This window comes from Malaclemys terrapin, chromosome 11 (assembly GCF_027887155.1).
Source record: "Malaclemys terrapin pileata isolate rMalTer1 chromosome 11, rMalTer1.hap1, whole genome shotgun sequence".
Taxonomy (NCBI): domain Eukaryota; kingdom Metazoa; phylum Chordata; order Testudines; family Emydidae; genus Malaclemys; species Malaclemys terrapin.
In genome coordinates this window covers 16,079,229-16,095,913 of record NC_071515.1, presented here as the reverse complement: position 1 = coordinate 16,095,913, position 16,685 = coordinate 16,079,229, and the positions used below count along the sequence as shown (strand labels likewise).

The following is a 16,685-nucleotide window of genomic DNA, read 5'->3' as shown; positions in this document are numbered from 1 at the left end:
ATGTATAGCATATCTGAATAAAAAATTAATTTGCTTCATTTGGAGCTAGGAAAGAACATAGAGTAGCAGAATTTTATTTCCAAAGTAGTTTCCAAATCAGAAGGTAATTGTTCCCAACCAATGCGAACAATTTGGTACTCCCTATGAACAAGAAACAAAAAAGCCAGTGTTCCAGTTAATTTTCTAGTCAGGCACAACAAACGTGATTGGTACATACAAAGAAAATTATAATACCAAACTAAACATTGTTTACTCAGCTTAAACAACCTGAACATCTTGGTATCTGTACATCTCCATACATTATTGAACTCTTACACAGAAACCCAATTATGCATAAAGTTAACATTAAAAATTGATTTGAGCATCCCATACATTTACATAAAGTCTCACAGAGGAAAGCAAAGTCTTTGCCTCACAGAAACTACAATCTAAGATAGACAGCACAAACAAAAAAACCCCCAACACAATACATGGGAATAATTCAGGAAAGAGATGCAGTGGGGAGTAATGAAGAGGACAATGTAGAAAGAATTTCTGGGAGGAGTGATCTGAAAGAAGATGAGAGGGAGCGGAGGTTTTGACAAACAAGAAGATAAATTTATCCAAGTGTAGAGAACTGGATGATGGATGTGAAAAACTACATGCTGAAAGCAGGAAGAAATGAGAGCAAAGGGGGTAAGATTATACTGAGCTTTGAAAGTAAGGATGAAGATCTTGAATCTGATAGGATGTCTCATAGGCCAACACTCTGAAGGACTGGGAGCAGTGGCAGAGAAAGACAACTTAACTACAAGAGATGTCAAGACTTCATAAAAACATTTCATATAAAAAACAGTACTGTTCATGTCATTTTCAGCATTAACAGATACTAAAGCTGAAGTTTCTGTCTTCCTCCTCACTAGCTGAAAGCTTTCACACACTCTCCATTTTCAAGTTGTCCAAAATGGCTCTTAGCAATTTTAACATTCCAGACAATAAAGTCTCTGTCCTTCAGTAGAACCTTGTGTGAGAGGGAAGGGAGGGAAACAGGGACAGTATGGACACTTCACGGCCTCCTGCAACAGCAGCTTATTTAAACAGGACTATTTCCCTTCTTCTGCATTATAACTTCACCTTAATAATCAATAGCAGTAATGGGCATATATTAATTCTTTGTTTTCTTAACAAGTATCTTCGTGATGTGAAGGACAAACAAATAGCCTGACTTGGTTGACACAGATGTCAAATGACCAAAAAAGGGTAATTTTAACGTCTCTTTCTTCCTAGATTCAGAAAGTAGCACTCCCCATAAAACCTCCCTGCTTCCTGCCTCATGAGATATCCCAACATGCATTCTGCTGATTATATCAACATTCTCATTCATCAGTGGTGGAGCACTGATTCTACCTATGGCGTAAAATAAATCCATTCCTTCCCCCCACCTCCAACAATGGTTCTGATAAGTGACTCCAATATTCTTATTTAAGGAGTAAAATAAAACTTTTGGAGACCATTCAGTATTAAATAAAAATGTTTTTCTTTCCCCTCCATAAACAGATTCCCTACTCCAGTATTGATCATAGGGACTTCTGCATTAATCAGCATAGTGCATGCTAGGGTTTTAGAGCGGAGGGGGATCTCTGATTGCTTGGGATTACATTTTGCAGGTTTGTTCAAAGGAAGCCATTGCAATATTTTTCCTGGTAAAATATAATTTATGATTATAGCCAGGATCCTCCAATCACGTGCATCCATGTTCAACTTTAAACATGGGCAGTCCCATTGAAGTCAGTGGGACTATTCATATGTTTAAAATTAAGCATGCACAGTAAGTGTTGGCAGGACTGGGGTCTTATTTGTGGAATATCCAAATACTTACTAAGGGTGGTCCTTGAAGAAAGAAAAAGAAAAAAACCACCAACAACAAAAGTTTAACACATTTCTGAACACCATAAACAAACTTGAATGGGCTCACAGGAAGCCACTTTGACTTTGATTTTTAAAACTGCACAAAAAGAAGTGACCTGCTCTATACTTACAACTTATATCAGCATAGCTATATCAGTCAGGGGTGTGAAAAAAACACACCTCCTAGTGACACAGCTATGTTGACAAAGCCCCCAGTGTTGAGGCAGCTGTGCTGATAGAAAAGTGCTTCTGTAGGCATAGCTAATGCCATTCGGGGAGGTAGTATTTCCACACTAATAGAAAAACTCCCACTGAAGTATGTTACCTCTACTCTAGAGGGTTATGCCGACATAGCTACGTTAACATAGCCTCTCTAACAGTTATAGTCCGTATTTCCGTTAGAGACTAGTACCTTTCTAAAAAGCCAATACAATCTCTTGGATATGTATTTTTCAAACTGCCTTAACAGCCTATTTACTTGAGAAACCTAAATGACTCCAAGGAGAAATAAATCAAATCTTTGGTAAATTACAAAACTTTCACTTGAGATCTATTTTTCTTTAACCATTAATCATTGGGCTGAAACAAACCCCAGAAAATACACAGATAAGGCTGACATCTTTAAAATTTAGAGTTTCAGTCTTGACTCTGAATTTCCTGCTTTTAAATCAGTTTGTTCCCCAACATTATTTAGGACATATTGTGAAGTTAGTTAAGTCTGCTTTTTCACCTGCTTTGAAGTGCATACAGTGTAGTCAGAAATATCCATCAAATTCTAAATCTAGTTAAAAACAGTAATTAAATTTACAAGCAGTTTAATTCTCTAAACGATTTTTATGTTTTTGCTCATGTTCTCTGCAGTAAGTCAACTAAAGAGACTCTATTCCCAAATCAGTGTTCAGATCATTCAACATAATGGTACACGAACAAGGAAGTAAAAAAAACAAACAACCCTATATTAGCCAATTTGTAATTCAAGAGAAAATAATGATTAACACATGCAAAAGAAGAAAACTGGTAGGAAGAGATATTTTATTTTCAAGCTCCTAAGAAGGTTACTACAAACAATGAAGAGCTGAGAAGAATTTGACCTTGCACTGTTAGGAATGTCTGTTATTACAGCTGGTTGAAAAATTTCTGACAGAAGAGTTTTCTGTTGGAAAAGGCTGATTTAACTAAAACCAAAATGTATTGCAGGAACTTATTGATTCTGTTGAAATTTTTGATGAGAAATTACCTAAGTGGTTTGTTTCAAACTTTCAATACAATTAAAATGCTTCAATGATAAAGTTGAAAAAAAGCACTTCAACACTATCAAAATGAAACTTTTTGATCATGTTTCAATATTTCTGAAATAACTTTGGGGGGAATTTTGACTTTTCCGTTACAATTCAGTGCAAAAGGAAATTACAGAAAAAAGTCTGAATTTCCCACACAATGAAAATTCTGAGTATTGACCAGCTCTATCCATTATCCCCACTGAATACAGAGTTCCAACAATTGACAAGGAGTTCATAAAACCTTGGGACATTCTCTATAAAGAATCTAAACAGCCTTAGAAGAGAAATATCTACGGCAAATCTTTTATAGAGAAAACATCCGTGGAAACTCAATTCCTTTATCAGCTTCTCCCCCAAAGAGCTTGCATTCTCTAAACTTATTCCACCCCACCCTTTTTTTCTCCTTGAATGTGCCTATAAAATCTGAGGTATAATGTCATTCCTAGTATAAATTTAATAACAAGAGTACATGATTGTGTGTATAAGGAGATACAGTGTAGAAGGAACATAATTTTTTCTGTTCTTCGGAGTCTATGAAAACTAAAGATGATGCTTATGGAATGACAATGAAGAGTATCAGAAGTTTATTTTGTTATTTTAAACTACAAGGGGAAAATACACCCAAAGGAAAAGCTAATTCTCTAAACATTACCCATGAATTCTAATCTACTCATCCAGCAATTTATCTTCAGCACTGTTTGACTTTGCTTCAGAAGAAATCAGAAAGGGCAAGCAGAAACTATTCCCAAATTCAATACACACATCCTAATCCAAAAAGATTATTTGTAGCTTGTTAGTGTGATAAACTGACGATGAATCATTCAGTGAGTGATTACTGCCTTTGTTCTGGGAGGATTATTAACTGAACAGTGTTGCTTAAATGCCAGTTATATTAAGAAAGGGAAGAAAGCTTATTACAAGGAAGAGTGACATAAATTTAGTGCACAATCTTTTGCATTTCAAGTTTTTAATTCTGAAGTGAATACTAATCAGAATCAGTATATGAAACAAAAAAAATGAAACAGTCAAATGTGTTGACTCTTGTACGTTTCTGAGCAATTCTTGGAAGTGAGCCTAAATGTAATAAAATAGCATTGAGCTCTGCGGTTACAACCAGTTGGCCAGCTCTCAGTTACACCAATGTAAAACTGGAATAAATTCATTGTAAGTAACAATGAGTCAATGGAGTTACCTCAAATAAACTCCATATACTAGATAGCAGGTCTGCTTGAGATTATGCTTGTGAAGAGCCTGGACACAGCTGAAAAGAAAACGCTTCCTCAGAAATGCAATCCGAAATGAAAATCTAGTTGAAAATCTGAAAGAGGAGGATGCCTACTCACTCCAGATAGCCAGATTAAAGCCTATACTTAAGCAATCAGTAGCCAGATAAAATTCTGATATGGAATTGACAAATTATCCTGTTGTGAAGTTGTCACATTTCAAAATGGGATGCTAGCAGCCCCAATTAAGCACCAAACAAATTGCAAATAATTGTTTTTCTGTCTTTTTAGTCAGGAGTGATTTATGCATTCATATGGGCAGAGTTTAAGTGGTCTTTTTGGTGAATCATCATTGATTTGTTCAGTATACAGTTTTTGCTTTAATAATAGAGCCTAGTGTCACGATCAGATCATTTGTCTGTCTGTTGGCCTCTCCTCCAAGCAGTGTTCCTCATTTATTTCATGAATGACAGAAGTGCATATAGGATAAATACACAAGCTTTTCATTTTGTATGAGGTACTGAATTTTAATTTAATAATCTAAACTCATTGCTGTTTCTAAACTGTAAGTATTCTGATTTTATTATTACAAGTCAAATCTAGCTCTCTGAAACTATGCACTACATGTATGGTGACACATTTGTGAACTGAAGACTAAAACATTTTACCTCCAGCTATTACAAAAGACGACTCTGGGGAAAACCAATGTAACTGGCCAGGCATGGAGAAAAGTGTTTGGAATACTCCTTTATATGACTATTAGCTCAGTGCTTGCCATGTATGCATACCACTATCTATATAATGTGTTAGAATGCCACTAATATACCCAGAGACAAGAATATACACTATATTAGTAGTTACAAATAAAATCTGGGGTGGATTTTCCTGTGTTGTCCCACAATGTCAAATCCATAGAGCCTTCCTATAACATTGCCTGCAAGACTATATATACTCAGGCTACTAACTGAGGAGTTTTATCAAACACCCAACTGGGGTAATTTTCAATATCTCTCTTCTGTGCCTCATTGGAGGACCACACAAAATCATGTAGCTAGAGTAAGTTTAACATAGTTCTTTTACAGTAAAGATCCTAATAATTAAAAACCATTCTCAATCTCTGGATAGCACTGAAATGTAGGGACCCATAAACTCATACTATCTTAGACAGATTGTAAATGCTGGAGACAGAGGTCTTCTGTTTATTCACATGACAGGTAGACTATAGCCAATGGCAGTGCAAGCCGCCCTAAAAGGGTGAGAGGGAATCAGTCTGTCTATGGCCTCTTTACTGAGACTACCAACAAGGATACCAACTGGAATGGTGGGTTTTGTGATATAGACAAGTTTGACAAGAACCTGGACTGAGACTATCAACTTATTTCACAAAACATCTATCAGATGATAACCACTTTTACTTATAAACCAACCTATCCAAATTCAAATTTCTGGTCTAAAGTCATAAAAGGTTCTATAAGTGTTACCGTTTTCGTGGGCCATCCAATCCCTCACAGATACAGACTAAGATTTTCTTTCCAACCTGAGCCATATAATAATACACTGACTGTTAGAGAGACTGTACTTCTATTCAATAGGAGTTGTGTGTTTTGCCTGAAATACTGACCTTTTATTTTTAATTAATCAGTTGAAAATTGAAGTTTTGTGCTTCATCACTGATCAGTTAAATAAGATAAAGGAAAACCTTTTGTAATCGTGCTGACACATTAAAAGGACCATGCCAGATCCTTATTGCTGAGAAATCTTTCCTGGATTGATTGGCTGGCCAACATAGCTATCTCCACAAAAGTTTGCTTTAGATGGATTTACTGCTATCCAGAAAATCACATAGTGTTCCAACACTAACGCTATTTTCCTATTAGATAACACATAAACCCACAGGGGCTACAGGGTTATAGATTTCTTCTTTCTGAAGAGGATTTTTATTGTTAAAACTAAAGACTTGGGTTTTTTTTGTTCCAAACTTTGTCAGCTACTACTTGTATTTACCGAATGGTGATCGTATTCCCCAGGGAATATAGTGCTCCCCAGCAGACTAATCAAGAAGAAAGATTTTACATTTCTACAAAGGTGCTAAGCCAAAGGCCAAAAGCCCAAGCGCCACTGTCCTGGGGCTGAAGCCGAAGCTTGAGCCCCACCGCCCGGGGCGAAAGCCCGAGCCCTGTTGTCACCCAGGGCTGAAGCCCGGGCGGCACGAGGTTACAGGTTCCCCCCCCCGCCAGGGCAGAGAGGCTCAGGCTTCAGTCCCCACTCCTGGGGTCGTGCAGTAATTTTTGTTGTCAGAAGGGGGTTGCGATCCAATGAAGTTTGAGAACCCCTGCTCTACTTTAAACAAGTTTGTAGGAGAGTTGGCAACACAAAAGCATTCCTTATATTCACAGCTTTTCATAGACTGGCTGTGCCAAGAAGCTATACACAGACAACTGGTGCAGTCAACATCTGGGGATACCAAGGCAAAAGATCAACAGAATACCCTTTGTGCAATTAAAGGAGGAAAATTACTTCATTATATGGAAGACAGCTCTGGAAGAACATGTTGGGCTGTATTACTGCCCTAAAGAAAGATTACTTTTAAACATGTATAGGCTGAATAAACTAATGACAGAAAGCAGGTAATTGTAATAATGATTCACAAAGAAATCTACATGAGTATCTTGTACCACATGTAAGTGAGTGGCAATATGGCTAATATAGTACAGATTTTCCTGGAAGAGATTCAAATACAGACTTCAAAACACCTTACAAATATTTATATATAATTTATCTCACTCTTTTCCCCTCCCCCACCCACCCCCTTCAAGCAAAATGGGGTGGAACCCTCAAGATGCATGCATTAGGCTAAGTAACTGCATGTTCATACTGCATTAACTCTTGCCTTTCTCCCAACCCCTCCTTGCATTGCTGTCAATTCCTGTTTTTGTCTTAACTTTGACAGAAAGCTCTCCATGTATTATAATAATTAACAACAACAATTTGTATTACAGTAGTGCAAAGACCACCAGCCAGGATCAGGGCATATTATAAAACTCCCTGCCCTAAAAAGCTTAAAACCTAAATTAAAACCAGAGCAGATATTCAGTCTTTACTTGTTTAAGATGGTAACATGTGTGTATGTCACTTAAAAATAACAAGTACTGTAATAACCATATAACAGTACTGCCATCCCTAAGCAAACCCTAAGCTTTCAAAAATCATGAGCTGAGACCCAGAAAATCTTGAGATATTTTTAAAAAAATAAAATTTGGATTCTTTTTGTTTGCCTTCTGTTTTCTGAGACTTTAGGGTACATACTCACTTCATGCTTTTGGAATTTTTTTCTGAAACCATGAGATCTGGAAACTTTACAAAAAATTAAATCTGGGATTCTTATGTAATCACTTGACTCCAGCTGTTGGGGCTTTAGATACAGCATATCACAAGATACAAATGGCAGGAGTTGACAACACTTCTGTGATGTAATTTTTACTCCATATGCCTATTCCCTCTGTGTGAGAAAAATATTCATCTCTTACTGACATCTAAAGGTAATTCACCTTTAGTACATTATTTGTAATTTTGAGTCAGTCCAGACAACCAAATTTGTCAAGTTTAACCAGTAGATGGAGACACAACATAGAGAAATTTTAAAACAAGGAGAAATTAGTACTTCTCATCCTTACAATGAAAAGCCAGCATGGCTTCAAAAGGAAAGAACCTAGTAGGGAATATTCACAGAGCCTGATTCTCCACTGCTGTTTAAATTGTATAGTGATTAATAACAGTGTAAAGGGAGTGTGAAGTAGTTATAAATCACCACCAATTCAGATGTAAATAACCAAATAAGGTGCAAAACACCGGATAAGAAGAAAAGCTCTGTGTAAGCTCCAAAGCTTCTCTCTCTCACCAGCAGAAGCTGGTCCAATAAAAGATATTACCTCACCCACCTTGTGTCTCTCATTAGGCGCACAGACATTTAATAGTGTGGAGAGATTAAACACAAAAACCCCAAATAGCAAGAATTGTGGGTTTACCTGGGACGTTATGTGAAAAGCTACCAAAATCAAACGTCAAGGCAAGAACAATTACCTTTCCACATTATTATTAACCACATACACTACAGCAGACAGCACAGATAAAATTCTAAGAAAAACACTAGAACAGCGGTCAGCAACCTTTCAGAAGTGGTGTGCCGAGTCTTCATTTATTCACTCTAATTTAAGGTTTCATGTGCCAGTAATACATTTTAATTGTTTTTAGAAGGTCTCTTTCTATAAGTCTATAATATATAAACTAAACTATTGTTGTATGTAAAGTAAATAAGGTTTTTAAAATGTTTAAGACGCTTAATTTAAAATTAAATTAAAATGCAGAGCCCCCCAGACCGATGTCCAGGAGCCAGGCAGTGTGAGTGCCTCTGAAAATCAGCTCGCGTGCCGCCTTCGGCATACGTGCCATAGGTTGCCTACCCCTGCACTAGAACATATATCAGTCAAATCCAGTAACAAAATGGCAACGAGGGGAGCAACTGAAAATAGTACTAGAAGGATGAAAACCTTTTATTAAAAAGCAACAGAGGGTCCTGTGGCACCTTTAAGACTAACAGAAGTATTGGGAGCATAAGCTTTCGTGGGTAAGAACCTCACTTCTTCAGATGCAAGAAGTGAGGTTCTTACCCACGAAAGCTTATGTTCCCAATACTTCTGTTAGTCTTAAAGGTGCCACAGGACCCTCTGTTGCTTTTTACAGATTCAGACTAACACGGCTACCCCTCTGATACTTGACAACATTTTATTATTTGGCCAAGTTGAGACTAGAATTTAAAAGCCTTGTGCTTTTTTGCCCCCGAAGTAAACACTCCTTTGGAGAAGTTTAGTTTTGTTAAGTTGCAGTCCTCTCAATCCATTGCTCTGAGGAACTTTTAAGTAAGGGGACTGCATGCTATCACAATCATGAAGTGGGGTTAGACCGCAAGAAACAACCACTGAATGGCTTAAGACAAGATGCAAGAACAAATGCGTGACATAAGCAGCAGGAGAGGAAGGAGAATGATGGTTATAGTGATAAGATCCTATGGCTGAATGGGTTAGCTAGTGCACAATTTGATATCAATGTAGTTTAAATTTTTTTGTGTTGTTTAATTAAAATTTTTACCTCTGCCTAGTTTAAAAAATAAATAAAAAAATTCAAGCCTCTTCTGATAGTTTCCAGGGGTTATTTTTAATTCTTCTTTTGCATATAATTGGAAATATATTTACATTTAAACTTTTTCCTATTACCAGATTGGCTTTTTAAATTATATTTATCATTTAAAAAAATTAAAATAATACCAAACAATACAAACAGCTCCCTGGTTGAAACCTCTCTCTTGTCCACTCTCCACAACTCCATAACTCCATTCTCCTCATAATTGTAACACATTTTTGTAGCTCTCAACACCACTGTGGGCAAGGTAAGTTATTATCAGCATTCAGTGGATGTAGAAACATAGAATCATAGAACTGGAAGGGACCTCGAGAGGTCATCTAGTCCAGTCCCCTGCACTCAAGGCAGAACTAACTATTATCTAGACCACCCCTGACAGGTGTTTGTTCAACCTGCTCTTAAAAATCCCTGAAGGAGATTCCACAACCTCCCTTTAGGCAATTTATTCCAGTGCTTAACCACTCTGATAGTTAAGAAGTTTTTCCTAATGTCCAACCTAAACCTCCCTTGCTGCAGTTTAAGCCCATTGCTTCTTGTCCTATCCTCTGAGATTAAGAACAACAATTTTTCTCCCTCCTCCTTGTAACAACCTTTTATGTACTTGAAAACTGTTTTATATATATTTATATATACACACACACACACACACACACACACACACACACACACACACAGATAGTTTATAACTTGCCAATTGTCAAAGCAAATGAGTGGCAAAGTCACAGTTGGAATTCAGGCGCTCTTGAGCTTCCAGACTAACAAACCAAACAGCAGCATCTCAGAGTTACAAACACCTTGGGAATGGAGGTTGTTCATAACTCTGAACAAAACATTATGGTTGTTCTTTCAAAAGTTTGCACCTGAACACTGACTTAATACAGCTTTGAAACTTTACTATGCAGGAAAAAAAATGCTGCTTTTAGCCATCTTAATTTAAATGAAACAAGCACAGAAACAGTTTCCTTACCCTTGTCAATTTTTTTTTAAACTTTCCTCTTTTTTTTAGTAGTTTACATTTAATAAAGTACTGTACTATACAGGGTTTTTTTTTGTTTTGTTTGTTTCTGTTGCTTCGCTGCCTGATTGTGTACTTCCAGTTCCAAATGAGGTGTCTGGTTGACCGGTCAGTTCATAACTGAGGTTCTACTGTACTTCCTGTGTCTCTGATGTACTAAAACATACTAGCCTGGATCCTACAGTTCAATAATTGTTCAAAAATCATCTTGATGAACTGCAAAAATGCATTACAGTCATAGCTTCTATTTTGAAAGATGGTTTGCTGACTCTTGAGGTCAAGAAATGGCCTAATTTTCTAATATTGTAAGGTCTTTTGAGCAATTAAATAAAAATAGAATGAATACTCTTCCAGAGACAAACCCTATCTTGCTTCAGTGTCTAACAGATGCTCAGAAAACTGGTATTTGTTAGGGTCTGGAATCAGAGAAGAGTCAAGAGAGTCCCTTTAGGAATCAAGAGAAAAACGGATTGCAGAGCAAGAGAGACCATTCTTCTCACCTACAGGTCAGTACTGGTACTCAGTCATGCTGAACAGGCAAAGCCTGGCCCAAAGGGATGAACAGGCTTCTGAGGATACTAGTAGTCAGCAAATGGTTATAATAGAGCCAGATGACCCATGTCCTATTATATTTGTTATCCCTTCTCCCCCAATCTCCAATAGCCTCACCCGTCTGTTATGCCTCATCTTTCAAATTGTACAGATTTTTCTGGCAGGGATTGTCATTTACTATGTTTGCACAGTACCTACCTACACAAAGGGACCCTACCAAGTTGTGTCATTTATTGTGCTACCACAATATAAATGTTAAATAATAACAAATGATAACAGAGTCAAGCAGAGGAGGAGTATACAAAAGGAGCTATTTTCTGCAAAGACGAAATTGGCAAAACAGAGGCCAGTGTAGAGACACTGAGTTAGAATAAGCCCAAAGAGATTCTGGGACACAAGAATCTGCGAACGATCATGAGTATTCTATAGCTCTGTAAATCTACGGTGCACGACACACATGAGCCTTCTCCCAAAGGCCTTACAATCCAACTGATAAATGGGACAAGAGATCAGGAATAAGACGGTATGAACTTTAGTAATGGAGACATTAACTAAAAATAGCTTCCCAAAAGACCAAGGAGGGATGGGAAGGGCAAGAAGCAGCATTTGACAAAAGAGAAACTGAAAGCTATTCCACGCATATGGGAGCAATATGAAGGGGTGCATAAAATTGCCTATGACTACAAAATAAAGCAACCCTGTTCAAACTATTATACCAGAGTTACTTGATCCCCTCAATTTAGGAAGTCAGATATAGTGGATGCTATTAAGCAGCAATCCCAGTATTAACAACTTTGCTTCACAGCAACATTTTGCTAGGAACCAATCCTGTCCCGTTGACTTTAATGTTAATTGGATTCGGCTATTGGCAACAGACATGCCACTTAGCAACATTTTGGAAGATAGGCCCCAGCCACAAGCAGGTTTACAGAGCTGCAGCCCTGAAGGAAGCACTGCCTTCCTTGGCGGCAGCCCCACAAACCTTTCTGCAGCCAATGCTCAGCACATCCCAGTGCTTCCTTCTATCTACAGCTCCACAAACCTGCAAGTGGCCTGGGACCTGCTGCCCACACAGGTGGGTGTGGCACCCACATCCCTGCCCAACAGGGGAGCTTCTGCCCAAGTCCTGGTGCTGTGGTCTGGAAGATGAGGTTGGAAGGGGAGGCTACGGGCAGAGCAGCAACAAGGAGGGAGCTGCAGCCTGGATGCTGGGGCTTCCCATGAGGAGCGAGGTACTGCGGGCCCACGGAGCTGCACAGTACTTCTCCCTGCGTGCTTCAGGCTACGCCCTGCCCTGACACCAGGGACCGGGTTCGGCACATCCCAGCACTTCCTTCCCTAGCTGTGGCCCCTCAGGAAGGTTAATGCTGGGATGTGACGAGCACCAACTGCAGGAAGGTTTGTGGGACATGTCCCAGCGCTTTCTTCCCTGGCTCCAGCCCCACAGATCTGCCTTTTGCTTATTGGCAGCTCTCAGATAATAGTAACTTTTTTGCTGGGAACCAAAAGGTTGCTAATAAGTGGAATCTAATGCAATTAGTTATCTGAAAAGACAATCTCAAATCTAGCTAGAAGGATACTTCAGACAATGTAGTCACCTTTAAATTGTCTCAGTCAAACTCCGCCACTGCATTACCTCATCCACCACCATTCTGGGGCAATGGCATCCTGAAGAAGGTATTAAAATGAGCCAGTAAAAAACTGGAAGGGGAAAAAGGGAGGAAACGCTGTTTTACTTCTCAGGAGGAAGACAGGCCAGTGGTTAGGGTGCTAGTTTGGGACCCAGGTTCGGTTCCCTGCACCTTCACAGACTTTTGTGATCTCTGGCAAATCACTTAATCTCTCTGTACCTCAGTCCCCCATCTGTAAAATGAGAGAGACAGTACTTCCCTAACTCACAGGGATGTTGTCAGGCTGAATACATTAAAGATTGTGAGGTTCTCAGATACTATGGTAACAGAGGCCATATAAGTACCCAAAATAAAGAGGATATGGTCATTTCTTGCTAGAGAGCCCCGTATCACATTATTAAATTGAATTAAGAATCCAGCATGAAACTTCATATATCCCTTTAAGGTGAAATCTATCTTTCTCGGTCTGAGATCAAGCAAATTTGCTGAGCTCTCTATTGACAAACTGATAGTTGCGTTCTCTGACAAAATAACTGTCAATCTCAAGGGCCAGTGCCCATTTTGCAGCCTCATCCTTAGAAATTCTGCCTAATCTAACAATCAGCCTGGAATGATACTCGGCTTTTCTATTTCACGCTGAACAATCTCATCAATGGCCGGGTAACCAACCGTAGCGACTAAGACGAAGAGAAAGTGACCGAAAGGCTGCTAGGCCACGGAAAGAATAAGATTTCTTGAAGGAAGTGATACACTGATGACAGCTCTTAATTCAAGGACTTGATATCTATTTAATTTAGGTTGTCAGAACATGTTTAAAATGCTCAGTCTGATTTTGTCACTTACTTCCTTGGCAAGATTTCTTTCCCCTCCTTTCCAACAGAGGCATTATGTGCCTAGCGTTTTCTTTCTTTCTCCTTAATTTTTAAGATTTTAAATAAATTTGACATTTGTGAAAGGCCCTAGATTGACAGCACAGGAGGACTACATCTTTTTTTTATTTATTTTTTCTTCACAACAGTCATAGCACACACAGCTCCTTCAATTTGCCTCCACACTAACTTAGAGAGAACTGCTCTAGATGTAAAAGTTCATCTTGGTTCCTCTACTAAGATTTCCAGTTAGTGCAATAGTGATAATGACATCTGTCCCCTGGGACTTGGATCCTATCTCCGTATCCTATTATCAACTGCTTGGGCTACCCAGACTCTAGGCACCTCCTTTGCAAAACACTAAGCGAACACCATCCAAGCAAAAGATTCAGAAATGAACAAATCATTTTTCCATCTATAAAAGCCCACTGCTAAAATTTAAATTAATCTAAAAACTGGACTTTGAAAAGGCGACTAGGAACTGAATCCAGAGATCCAGAAGTGGCCAGATTCTGGCCCACGTTAAGGTCCCTTTGGGCTGCAGAAGTGACATAAAAGAACCTTAAAGCCATCCTAAATGAGTACACAAGGATTCCTAGGAGGTGAGAGAAACCTTCAGCTGGTGTAAAGTCTGCACAGCCAGCTCTTGGCCCCTCCCTATAGATGTATAGGTAGGTATAGGTGGTTTCTTGCATAGGGGGTGGGGGGACTGCCAAAGCACATTGCATTCCATCAATCCTCACCAGCATAATGGTTCCTAGGGAGCCATTACAATCAGGTGCAAACTACAGTGGTCAATCTGGGCTTGTCCAGACTAAGATTTAAGGTGTTATGTAATGCGCTAAATAACATATTTGAAAAATCCCAGTAGACAAGACATACTGCCTTTAACACATAATGAACTGGCTAAGTTAAAGCCAAGGGTGGCAGGGATGGGGGTGGGGGAGTGGCGGAGGGTCTTTTACTCAACTGTCTTAGCATGTAGCACATGTTGAAGTCTACGCTAGATCTGTAGAAGATGGTAGCTAACTCCTAACACCACATCTTTAAATCCTAGTCTGACAGACTAACATGCAACCAGGACCATCTTCATCCCCAACCAGTCCCACAATCCAAGAAAGAGAAAAGGTGAGGTAGAGTCACATTTGTCTTCCACCCCCTAGTGGCCCCATGCTCTGGTCCTGCAGTAGTGACCTGCAGCTGAAGTGTTAGGTCTCTACTTCTCTGTTCACACACACCTACTTGTAATACTGTTTTCTATGGGGTTTTTCCCCTCTTTGGTCAGAACTGTAGTGACTTTGGGCCACATTTTCAAAGGTATTTAGGTACCTAAAGGTACAAATGGCACTTACGAAAATCCCACTAGGCACCGATCTTGGGATCATTAGGCTTAAACTCTAGATATATGCAGAGTAAGGTCATTTGATTTCATGGAGGATTTTGATATTTCAAAATTTAGTTTTGTTCCTATTTGGAAAAGCCCTTTGATCCCTGACTTCACAGCAGTCCACCTGACGGGTTGCACCAGAGCCGCAAATCCTGGGAGTCCCAGCTGAGCGAGGAGTCTTAGAATGCTGGCTCCCAAGCTCAAAGTGCCCAGTGGGCTGAAGGGGAGACAGGAGCCTGGAGGCAGTTCTGCAGCAGCCCACCAGGCAAGCTGCAGAGAAGCTGGGAACATAGAAGTCTTTCTCAATGCCAGCATGCCAGCTGAACCACTGAGAAGCTGAGAGGCATGGTAGCTTACGAGCTAGAGCTCCCAGAGCTTGCAGACTCTCAGTTCCAAGCGATCCTCCAGGCGGGCTGCCAAACTGCAGGAAGTCTGGAAAACCAGGCTGCCAAGAAGCTGAATGAGCAAGCTGGTAGGAAACCAGAAAGGTTTCAGAGAGAAACCTGCCTACTTTCCATCAGACTTTTGTTAAAATCAAGCCACCTCCGCAAAACATTTTTATTTCAATGAATCAGCATTCTCCTATGGAAAAATATTCTGCCAGAGAATTTCTCACCAGTTCTACTAAATGCCTTTGTAAATCTGGCCCTTTTTGTTGCAGAGAGGTGGAGATCTTTTTCTTAACCTAAGGCGAATATACCGTATAATAAACTTGAAATCTTGCTTCTTATTGGCAATGGCCTAACCACACTATCTGTGAATATCTGATCATATTCAGATTCAAAAATCTTGCTTATCTGTTCATATGGTCAAATCCTGGCTCACGGATATCAAAGGGAACTTTGCCATTGACTTCAATGAGGTCAAGATTTCACCCACAGCATTTATTATGCTTTCCCCTAAGGGGTTGTGAGTACTGCCACTGTAATTTTCACATATCCATTGTATTTCCTATTTTCAGAGGCTCTCATTAGATTTGATTTGTGGGATTAAAGATGACATACTACTGGAAGCAATTAAAAATCAAAACAATTTCAAGTTAGTATAAACATATGTACACACAAAAAACTAGTGGGAGAGCAAAATTGTACCTTCCAAAATCCTAGTTCACTAATGCCCTGCTCGCCTATAATGCCAATCCAACTTTAGAATGGAAACGCTAACAGGCTGTGTTATTGTGATGCAAAAGCACCACTACAATACAGTTTCCAAAAGGTATAGGAAGGTCATGCAAAGCATCAAAATCCCTTGGGATTAATGCTGCTTTAATAACGACCTTACAACTAATTTGGAAAACAGCAGGTAATTCAACCCTTTAGGAGCAAGTGGCAAACTCACTCAGTATTCATAACATTTGGAATCTCAGTGTATTCTTGGTATAGTGGACATGCCTACAAACAGCATTTGTCTTACACAAGTAGCAGTCTAAAATAGATTTTTCCACATTAAGCATTTAATTCAATTCAGTTTCTTTGTAATGGACAAAATCTTAATTTATAACAGACAGTTTTAAGGCACTACTAATGCTATGAAGAAGCGAGCAGAGCTGGTTGGGAATGGCAAAAACGGAAACAAGATTAAGATATAGCAGTTTAATTTCCCACACAATAATGCACTACCAGCTGTGTAAACTTTCTTTAGTTAA

The 16,685-nt window shown here is 39.1% G+C and overlaps 1 protein-coding gene across 4 annotated transcripts in view; it reads right to left on the bottom strand.

The window, feature by feature from the left end:
- Positions 1 to 16,685, bottom strand: part of KANSL1L (KAT8 regulatory NSL complex subunit 1 like) — a 102,446-nt gene that overhangs the window by 28,512 nt on the left and 57,249 nt on the right. The gene's annotated exons all lie outside the window — the stretch shown is intronic.